The sequence below is a fragment of the Wyeomyia smithii genome, chromosome 1 (genome assembly GCF_029784165.1).
Source record: "Wyeomyia smithii strain HCP4-BCI-WySm-NY-G18 chromosome 1, ASM2978416v1, whole genome shotgun sequence".
In the NCBI taxonomy this organism is placed as follows: domain Eukaryota; kingdom Metazoa; phylum Arthropoda; class Insecta; order Diptera; family Culicidae; genus Wyeomyia; species Wyeomyia smithii.
Window position 1 is genome coordinate 133,298,971 of NC_073694.1, and position 9,228 is coordinate 133,308,198.

The following is a 9,228-nucleotide window of genomic DNA, read 5'->3' on the forward strand; positions in this document are numbered from 1 at the left end:
GCACGCTAGCCTGAGGGCTAATAGCGGTCTCAATCAATTAGATTAATTGAGAGAATTCGTTATTGATATTGTTTTTGGCACATTTTGCATGTTGTAGGATAAGTACAACGATACTTCGTGCCCCAGGGCTGAGTCGAGAAAAATTCCAGCTCGAAAAGATCCTCGACCTAATCGGAAATCGAACCCGACATCACAACCGTGTGTGGAAGAGCTAGCCGACCGACATCGCTAAGCACAGAACCACGGAGACCACGACTTCGTCTTCTTATTGTTGCTAAATCTTTCACCATCGACACCTTTTCGCACCTTTCCGAGCTTGGAAACAGCAAATTATCTGACGCGCTGTCCTCTGGGCTGGCGAGCACCTGCTCCTCGTACTCGCGCTTCTTCCGACGGTGGACTCTATTTTCGGCAGCTCTTGCTACACTGTATCTCTATCTGCTCTGACGCGTGCGGCTCCTGGCACGGTTCTTTTCATCTGCCGCTCTCTGGCACTTGGCATCGAACCAGCCGTTACGCTGTCTTCCACGCGTCGTACCTTCCACCCCTCTCGCAGTCGTTTTGATTCCACACACGGGTAGAAATAAAATCTCGAAAACGGGCAAAATGACTCATGATTTCATGATTTGGATGTATTTTCATGGTATGAATATACACCATGAGTAAAGACTCATGGAATCATGAGCCAATTGTTCGTAACGCACCCCGTGCGTTACTGTTTTGCTGACATCATGAGCAATTTGGATTGAAACCATGATTTATGGGTCATGAAATTTGACTCATTTGACTCATGAAATCGGGCGTTCAATTTATGAAATCTCCCTTTGACTCATGGAACCATGATTGTGATTTATGAAATCATGAAATGCGAGACATAAAATATAGCATTTGGCTCCGGGAATCGAGTGTTTGATTTATGAATTCTTGCTTTGGCTACTGGAACCATGATTTTGATTTATGAAATCATGAGTTGCGAGTCAGGACATATAGCATTTGACTCATGGAATCGGGCGTTCGATTTATGAATTCTTGCTTTGGCTTTGGAACCATGATTTTGATTTATGAAATCATGAGTTGCAAGTCAGGACATATAGCATTTGACTCCGGGAATCGGGTGTTCGATTTATGAATTCTTGCTTTGGCTACTGGAACCATGATCTTGTTTTATGAAATCATAAGTTGCGAGTCGGGACATATAGCATTTGACTCATGAAATCGGGTGTTTGATTTATAAAACCTTGCTTTGATTTAGGAAACCATGAATTGATTGATTGATCATGATTGATTGGGCTAGTTTCATGAAATCATGATTTGTGCGATCCGATTCACGAAATTGCCCAATCCGCACGAGAGTCACAAATAAAATAAGACCTTTTTCTTACAATTGTCCCCCGAATGTTTTAAAAATAATATGGAAATAGTTTTTGTACGCGAGTAACCATTACTTTTTATAGAAAAACTTGTGTTAGTTTTCTTACAAAAGATACTAGCGCTATGATTATAAAACAATTTGAACTAAAATTTATTTATTCTTCTCTGAAGGGTCACAGGCGAAATTATTCCACTTGTGAAACGAAATTATTTTTTCCATTAAGTAGTCACGGTGATAATTCGAAGTACAAATGGTATGTTGTCTTAGAATAGTCACTAAGTCATTAAAAGGTACATTTAAATTTTCCTGATAACTTCATGGTGACCTTCATAGGAATAGTTTCTCCTGTTAGTCACTGTGACTTCTGTGAGAGAATATTTGTCAAAAGTTTTGTTCAATAGAATTTGTGACCTTTTGAAAAAAACTTATATGTTATTAACATTTTCGCAGTGATTTTGGTAATCATCTCTTCTAGTTTAAATAAATATCAGAAAAAGTGAACGTCGGGCTTCAATCAACAAAAGTTACTTTCTTGTCACCGTGACTTTTGTTAAGAATATGTCAAATGTTGTTATGAATATGTGATCTTTTCAAAAATTTCGCGGAATTTTAGTAACTATCCTTTTTAATCAAGTAGCTTCGAAAAGATTAGTTGAAATTAATAAGGTCACATATTTCTTGAAACTAACGTTCGATTAGTCTCAAAAGAGTCCCCGTATTAATTGATGTTTATTGAAGAATAAAGAAATGATCCATAACCGTTATTAAGAGGAATGCATCTTTTTTACGAAAGTCACCAAGACTTGGTGACGAGTACCTAAAGTTTGTTGGCTCACTAAAATGGAGGCAATGCTTGACGAAAGTAGTACATATATTATAAAATTAAACCATAATATGATTTAGAAGTTTTCCTTGATAAGTTTCATATATTTTGTAACAAAATTACAACAAGAGTTATCCATTAACAGGTAGACGCTTAAAAAAACAATAAATTTAATTTTTAGTGTTTCTAAAATATTTATAATTTTACGAATACTATCTCAAACATAATTTTTGGGAAGGCGCGCGAAAATTTTAGGGGTAGGCGACATACTTTCACCATGAAAATGGGATTGCATTTGAAAATAGCTTTTGGCATTCATCGCAAATTCAACTTGTTCTATGTTATTGCTAATATGTACACGTTCAATCATTTCTAAATTTTATCGGCGAAATAAAAAAAATTAAATAGCAATGTTCGGGAGTTGGTCACGAACAGAATATTTTATTTTAGAACTTTGTCACGAAAAATATTCATGCATGTGTTGATAAAAATACGACTCGCGGTGACAACTTAAAACAAAATTAGAAACGTTTCTGGTTTCTCCTATAAATATCACACAGTTGAAAACATGTAAATGCAGAAAATTGTATAAGGCTCTAAGCCCCGCCATTTCGACGCTTTTTCAGCATTCCTAACCTTTACAGAACATATTCTTAATACGAATATTAATCTTCTCTTAAAGGTCACCAACACGTCATTTGTGCGGACTGAGTGTACATTTAATTTATGAAACTTTACTTTGGTTCATTAAATCTTAATGTCATGATTTATCGATCACGAAACTGAAAATATAATTCATGTGATCTAGCGTTCCACGAATGAAATTAGACATTATATTTGAATTCGTGTTTAGGTTTATGAAGTCAGTAATTCATTTCATGAAACTACAATAAAAATTCATTAAACTTAGGATAAAGTTCATAAACTTTGAATTGGATTCATCACTCTGATAAGTTGGAATTTGATTCATGATTATGAATTATTGATATTATAATTTTTCAACTTAAAACTAAAAATCGTAAAAGATCAGATTTTGTTCACGGTCTTAGATGACAAACCGTTACGGGTTTGAGGATTTGCGTTTGTAGTAACAAGTTCGACAGTCAGTATTATTTATGATTTGCACGGCAAAACAAAGTAAAACATAAATTAATAAGTTTTCTTTGGCAGCTTTTCTGCAGCAGTATTATGCAAAAACCTGCCAAAGACGTTCGATACCCTAATCAATTTATAATAACATATCAACCATTTTTGATCGTTTTTCCTAACGGATTTTAATTTTTCTGCGAAAAGTACTGTAAATCTTTATCGATGACATTAGAGAACACAAAATGTTTCTTATCTATTTTTTTTAAATGTCATTTGCATAGCATTGCATTTGCACTTTGCATAGCTGTTCTTATGGGCTGATGATGTCATTTTGTGCTATTATTATTTTTTGTTTTTGGTCACGAATAATTTGGCGGAATCCATAAATTACGTAATACCTATAGGAGGGAGAAGGGATATATTTTTTGGCATTACGATTTGTTATATAGGGCAGGGGGAGGTAAGATCAGCGTTACGTAACAAAAAATCCATGGGGTCTAAAAATTGGGTTTTTAGCGTTACGTAATTTATGGATGTTGCTAAGGCAATCGACGAGACAGGTGCGGTCAGCTGATTTCAGTTAGTTTTCAACTTTTGACAGCCTTAGGTATGCTCGAACGGTCGCAACTTGGATGCATCCCGGATCGAAAAGCACGAAAAACAAACGTTCGGTTGCTCCAGTATGGTTAGTGACAATCCTTTACTCAATAATAAAATATCACTTTAGATTTTTTTTCCAGGCATTAAAAGATTTTGTGTTTGGTTGTGTTTTGGTTTTGCAACTTGAAAAAACAATTACAAACGTACAAGCAGTGAAACGTCACCCGTGGATTGCCTTATGGATGGTTAAAAAATATTTTTAGAGACAGAACGGTTTGTTTAATCGTTGTGACTTCTTCAGAAAAATTGCAGATAACAGTTTTATCTTACCGATAGAAGTATACACAAAAAAAGTTATTTTGCAACACAAAACAAGGAAAACAACTTGTTTTAAAGTTTTTTTTTTACTATAAATGGTTTATGGTTGTATGCTCCAGTGTTGCTAAACTCGCTCTAAACAAGCATGCGATACTCCAAGTGGTGTTCTCACCGCTACCGAAATCACACACACAATGGAGTACCTCCACCATTCGAAGAGACAGCTCTCGTTCTTTTACACTGCCTTCATTTCACACCACCGAGTGTTGACGCTTGTGAGTTTTCTTCGCTCCCGAAACCATGGACATACACTCCAATTTACGGTCTTATTCGCGTGCACTCCCCTACTCGCGAGCACTATCAGCCAAAAATAATTGTTTCAAGACGCATCGGAATGGCGTGGCGTGATGCAGCGGATCGATTATAGTTAGGTAAACTGTGTAAATGTAGTAAAAGCTGTTCCTATCAGATGCTTAAATGTTTGTAAGTTGTCGTCAAGAAAGCAATATGTTGAACATCATGGACATCCTGAATAGTAGAACTAATGTTTGACGCTGATGGTTGCTCTAAACTGGGCTCCTTCGCATTATTGTGGAAAACATCAACAGGGTCTACTTATAAAAAAGTTGGTCACTCAGTTATTTGTTCCTTGGTGCACATACAAATTTCGAACTCATAGTGAGACATGAAGATCATATCGAATTTACAATCGTCTATATCAAGGCACACCAACATTTTGATTAAGGTGTAATGTATGAACGACAAAATTTTAACTCTTCAATTGACTATTTAGTTCATCCTTAAAAGGACAATTAGTTTTTTAATTCAATTTAGGATATGATGCTGATTCCGTCACTGTGCTATTCCTGACATTAAAAGCTGTTTTCGGACTAAAAATTTGACGACAGACAGATTTTGATTGCCAACACCCCCGTTTGTGTGTTGCCAAAATACGGCAGTTTTTCACTGGAGGAATTGTCTCTACCGCACATAAGCAGCTTTTTACTAGAAAAGGTAATACCGTTACACTTACCGCTGACGCTGCTACTGCTACCGCTACTGGTACTCGCTATCGCTGCTGCCCGCTGCTACATAGTTAGCACCCATCCTTCACTAGTAAACTGATTGCTTTTCAAGACTTTTTAATAAATTTTGTTTTATTTCTTGTTATTTTAACACTTTTCAATAACAATTTTCAATAGTAGGGTAGCGAAAGGCTTCGGCAGGTTTTCTGCAGCAATCTTAACCACTGCCGAAGCCATTCGCTACCTACAATAATCAAATTACAATTGTCTGTATTTGGGGGCTCATGCGTGGATAATTTTCAATTGATTGCTACAAAAACGACGGGAATGCGTTGGAAACTTAGGCCGCTTAGTAGTAAGCATCAAAAAACACAAATTTTGTCCCCTTTTCCGTTTTTATATTTTCATTTTCACCCCAATGTAGCCGATCTTCCTGAGAAATGTAGTTATACGTAAAAAAACAACAAGTCTTTATTATGCTCAAATTCAGTGATGTGTCAAGATAGTTTACAGTTCCAAATTTCCGCTAGCGAAATTTGTCAGAAAACCTGGTTGGAGAACACACAGGTATTTCACCAATCTGCAGTTTACAGTTCATGCGAAGCAAATACAACCACCACCTAAATGATTGGGGAGCGGGGGTGATAGATGCAACCGAAAGATCATTCAAATCGATCGAGTTACTGCCGCGGCTTGCAGAATTACGTACACACAGCTGTTTAAATTGAACAGCATTCGTTGGCACAGCCGGCACATTATTTAGTTTTTCGGCAAAATAGGCACGAATTCTTCTACCGCCTAATTTATCTTTACAGGCGGGACAAATAAGCATTGTCTTCCCTTGTGCGAACAAATCCTTGTGGGCGCGACCGTTAATTTCACAACATTGCTAGCCGTTGTGACAAAAGGCATCGCAGAAACCGCAGGGCACTGGTTTCAAATCATTAATAGGCAGATGACACTCGCCGCACAGCTTCTTATCCATCAATTCTAGCAGCAATCGTATGTTCTCTGCCACAGTTGTTTCAGTTTCAACCGCACTTGATAATACTGTGTTGAGTAAATTTATGCAACCGGACACTCGCCTTATGTTTTATCAACACGTTCACTCGCGAAAACCTTGTTTTGCACATGAAATACGCTAGTCCACCTACGGTATTAATCAAAGTTTCTAAACTTGCAATCATTGAATATACCGGCGCAAAGTTTGACAGATATGTGTTACGTTTTTAGCAGTCATGAGTCGTATTTATAAAAACGCTCTGAGTAGCTCATGATATTCAGAGTCCAACCCATGGTATCATGAGTCATAACTCATGATTTTATGAGTCCATGCGACAGCGATGTGTTACGCTTATAATAGCCATGAGTCACATTCTTGAAAACGCTTTTCATAGCTCATGATATTCGGGGTTGACATCATGGTATCATGAGCCATAGGTCATGATTCTGTCGGAAAACAACATTCATGATTTCATGACCTGAAAGGTCATGAAAACGGGAAAATATTTTTACCCGTGCAGCCCATATATATCTTCCACTCCTTCCTCCTGCTGTTCTGCGACCCGTTGATCCAGCTCTCTAGCGTATTCTGCTGCCACACCATGAGCTTTTAACCGTTGAATATTGAAACGCGTTGTCCTCTCTATGCGAGATTTCAGCACGTTCGACAACCATGCGCGTATCTTATAAACGACGAGATAACGGTCAGAGTCAATGTTTGGTCTCCGACCTAACATCAGTATCATCCGAAAAGTGCCGACCGTCAATCAGTACGTGATCGATCTGGGGGCTGGCTTCTCCTTTTGAATGTCTTCAGGTGTGTTTCCGAATATTTAGGAGTGGAGAGTAGAAGCTGCAAATAACCATTCCTCTGGCCGCGGCAAAGTTTATCAACCTCAGGCCGTTTTCATTGGTTGACGAGTGACGGCTATGCCTTCCAAACAAAGAACATATTTTTCCTTAAATCCGCTCATAAATAAGGCGTAGTTAGTATCATATAGTCTTTAAACGTATTCGAAAATTCTTTCTAATAAATTTTCATGACCACACCCTGAAATAAGGCAAAACCAATAACATAGAAGCACGTACAATCCTTAATAATTTCGCGATTGTCGGGTTCAAAAAATTCGAATCTATAACGGAAAGACTCGAACAAATTAGAGTGTAGAGTAGTGTTGTAGATCTAGCCCCCCTATTGTCCTGCTCACTAACAGTGGGATAAGGGCGCGATATGACAGGGACGATTACTTCTATAAATAGTGAGTATGTCTGTCACGAGTACCTAGACTCAAGAAGACTCATACCACAAAAGATCAAAACAATGGTCGCTGTGGTCCAAAACAGTAGGATGCGAAGTCTGTGTCAAATCAACAGAACAGCACGAACCACCTCGGCCCTAGTTCAGAATGAAAAGACGAACTATTTAATTGTTTATTTCTAAATCATCCAAGTTCTACTAATGATATATATTTTGCGTTTTATCTTGAAGAAAGTAAAATTTTCTCAATGTGTATGTTTTGTCAGAAATACAATTTTACTATCTAACCGTTGCCAAAGGCGTCTTTCCTACCAAATGCACCATTTTCCTAACATATATTTTGTTCAAGTGACACTTTTTAAATGGCAACTTCAGGCAATTAATCGTGCTCTAATTTTTTTTTTCTGTGTGGACTCATCACTTCGATTAGAGACATTTGATCTATTGTTATATGAACCGTTGCGGCCATTCTGTTTCGGAACAAAGTGGTCTATGTACATAAGTCGGTGTAATACTATCATGTAACACGTAACATGTAGCATACAACATGTGATAAGTAGCATGTTACTTGTTTTGTACATGTCACACGTGATATGTAACATGTGACATATCAGGACAGGAAAATGTGACATGTGAAATATTATGTGATATGTAACATGTTGTTTTACATGTAATGTTACACGTGACATCTTGCATGTGACATGCTATATGTATCATATAACATGTGACACTAGCCATTTTATACGAGTTAGCGTCATTTTCTTTGTCATTTACCAGGTTTGTGTACATAGACCACTCTGCACCGAAACGATTCGAGGATTCCAGTGAATATATGAGCCGTTGCGGAACAGAGTGGTCCAAAGACAATTTTTTTAAAAAATGAGTTTTTACATACACCGCATCTGCTCAAGAAGCTGAAGTTAGGAGACTAGAAAAATTTCGATAAATCGAACTTCAAAGCTGATTTATACCATGTTGAAATTTCGTTCGAAACAGAACAGCCATTCTGTTTCGGAACAGAGCGGTCTATGTACATAAATCGAGGTAATACCATCATGTAACATGTGATATGTAACATATTACATGTTATATGTAACTTGTCACTTGTCCTGTAGCATGTTAAACGTGATTAGTAACATGTTACACGTAATGTAACATGAAAAATGTAACATGTCAAATATCAAGTAATATGTAACATGTTGTGTTACATGTAATGTTACACGTCACATTTTACATGTAACATGCCATGTACACCATATTACATGTGACACTAGCCATTTTATACGAGTTAACATCATTTTTATTAATGTTTATGTACACGGTGACAAAAAAGTCCGGTCACACTTTTTTGGGGTCGCCTGTAGCCTACACGTTGCATCTCTCTGGTGCCATCTATATGTCAAATGAAAGGATTAACTTTGCTGCCCAAAGTGGCAGGGTTTCGTTTCTGTGCAGTTTGTTTACTTTGAGTTGTGAGCCATGGCAGAGATCTGGACGACCAAGGTCTTTGAGAACTCCAAGGCTGAAAAAGATTATACGAGACCGGATTCGCCGGAATCCCGCCCAATCTGCACGGAAGCTGGCCAGGAACCATAAAATGAACCGAGAATCAATCCACCTGCTTCTGCGCAAGGATTTAAAACTTACACCGTACAAAAAAAAAACAGTGGTTCATGGGGTTACCAAAGCTACAAAGGACAAGAGGTACCAACGGTCGCGGGAGTTGCTCGGTTGGCGCGCA

At 37.7% G+C, this 9,228-nt stretch overlaps 1 protein-coding gene across 2 annotated transcripts in view; it reads right to left on the bottom strand.

Annotated features, from left to right (window-relative positions):
* LOC129717801 (aminopeptidase N-like) overlaps positions 1 to 9,228 on the bottom strand; it is a 44,369-nt gene that overhangs the window by 4,129 nt on the left and 31,012 nt on the right. The window lies entirely within an intron of this gene.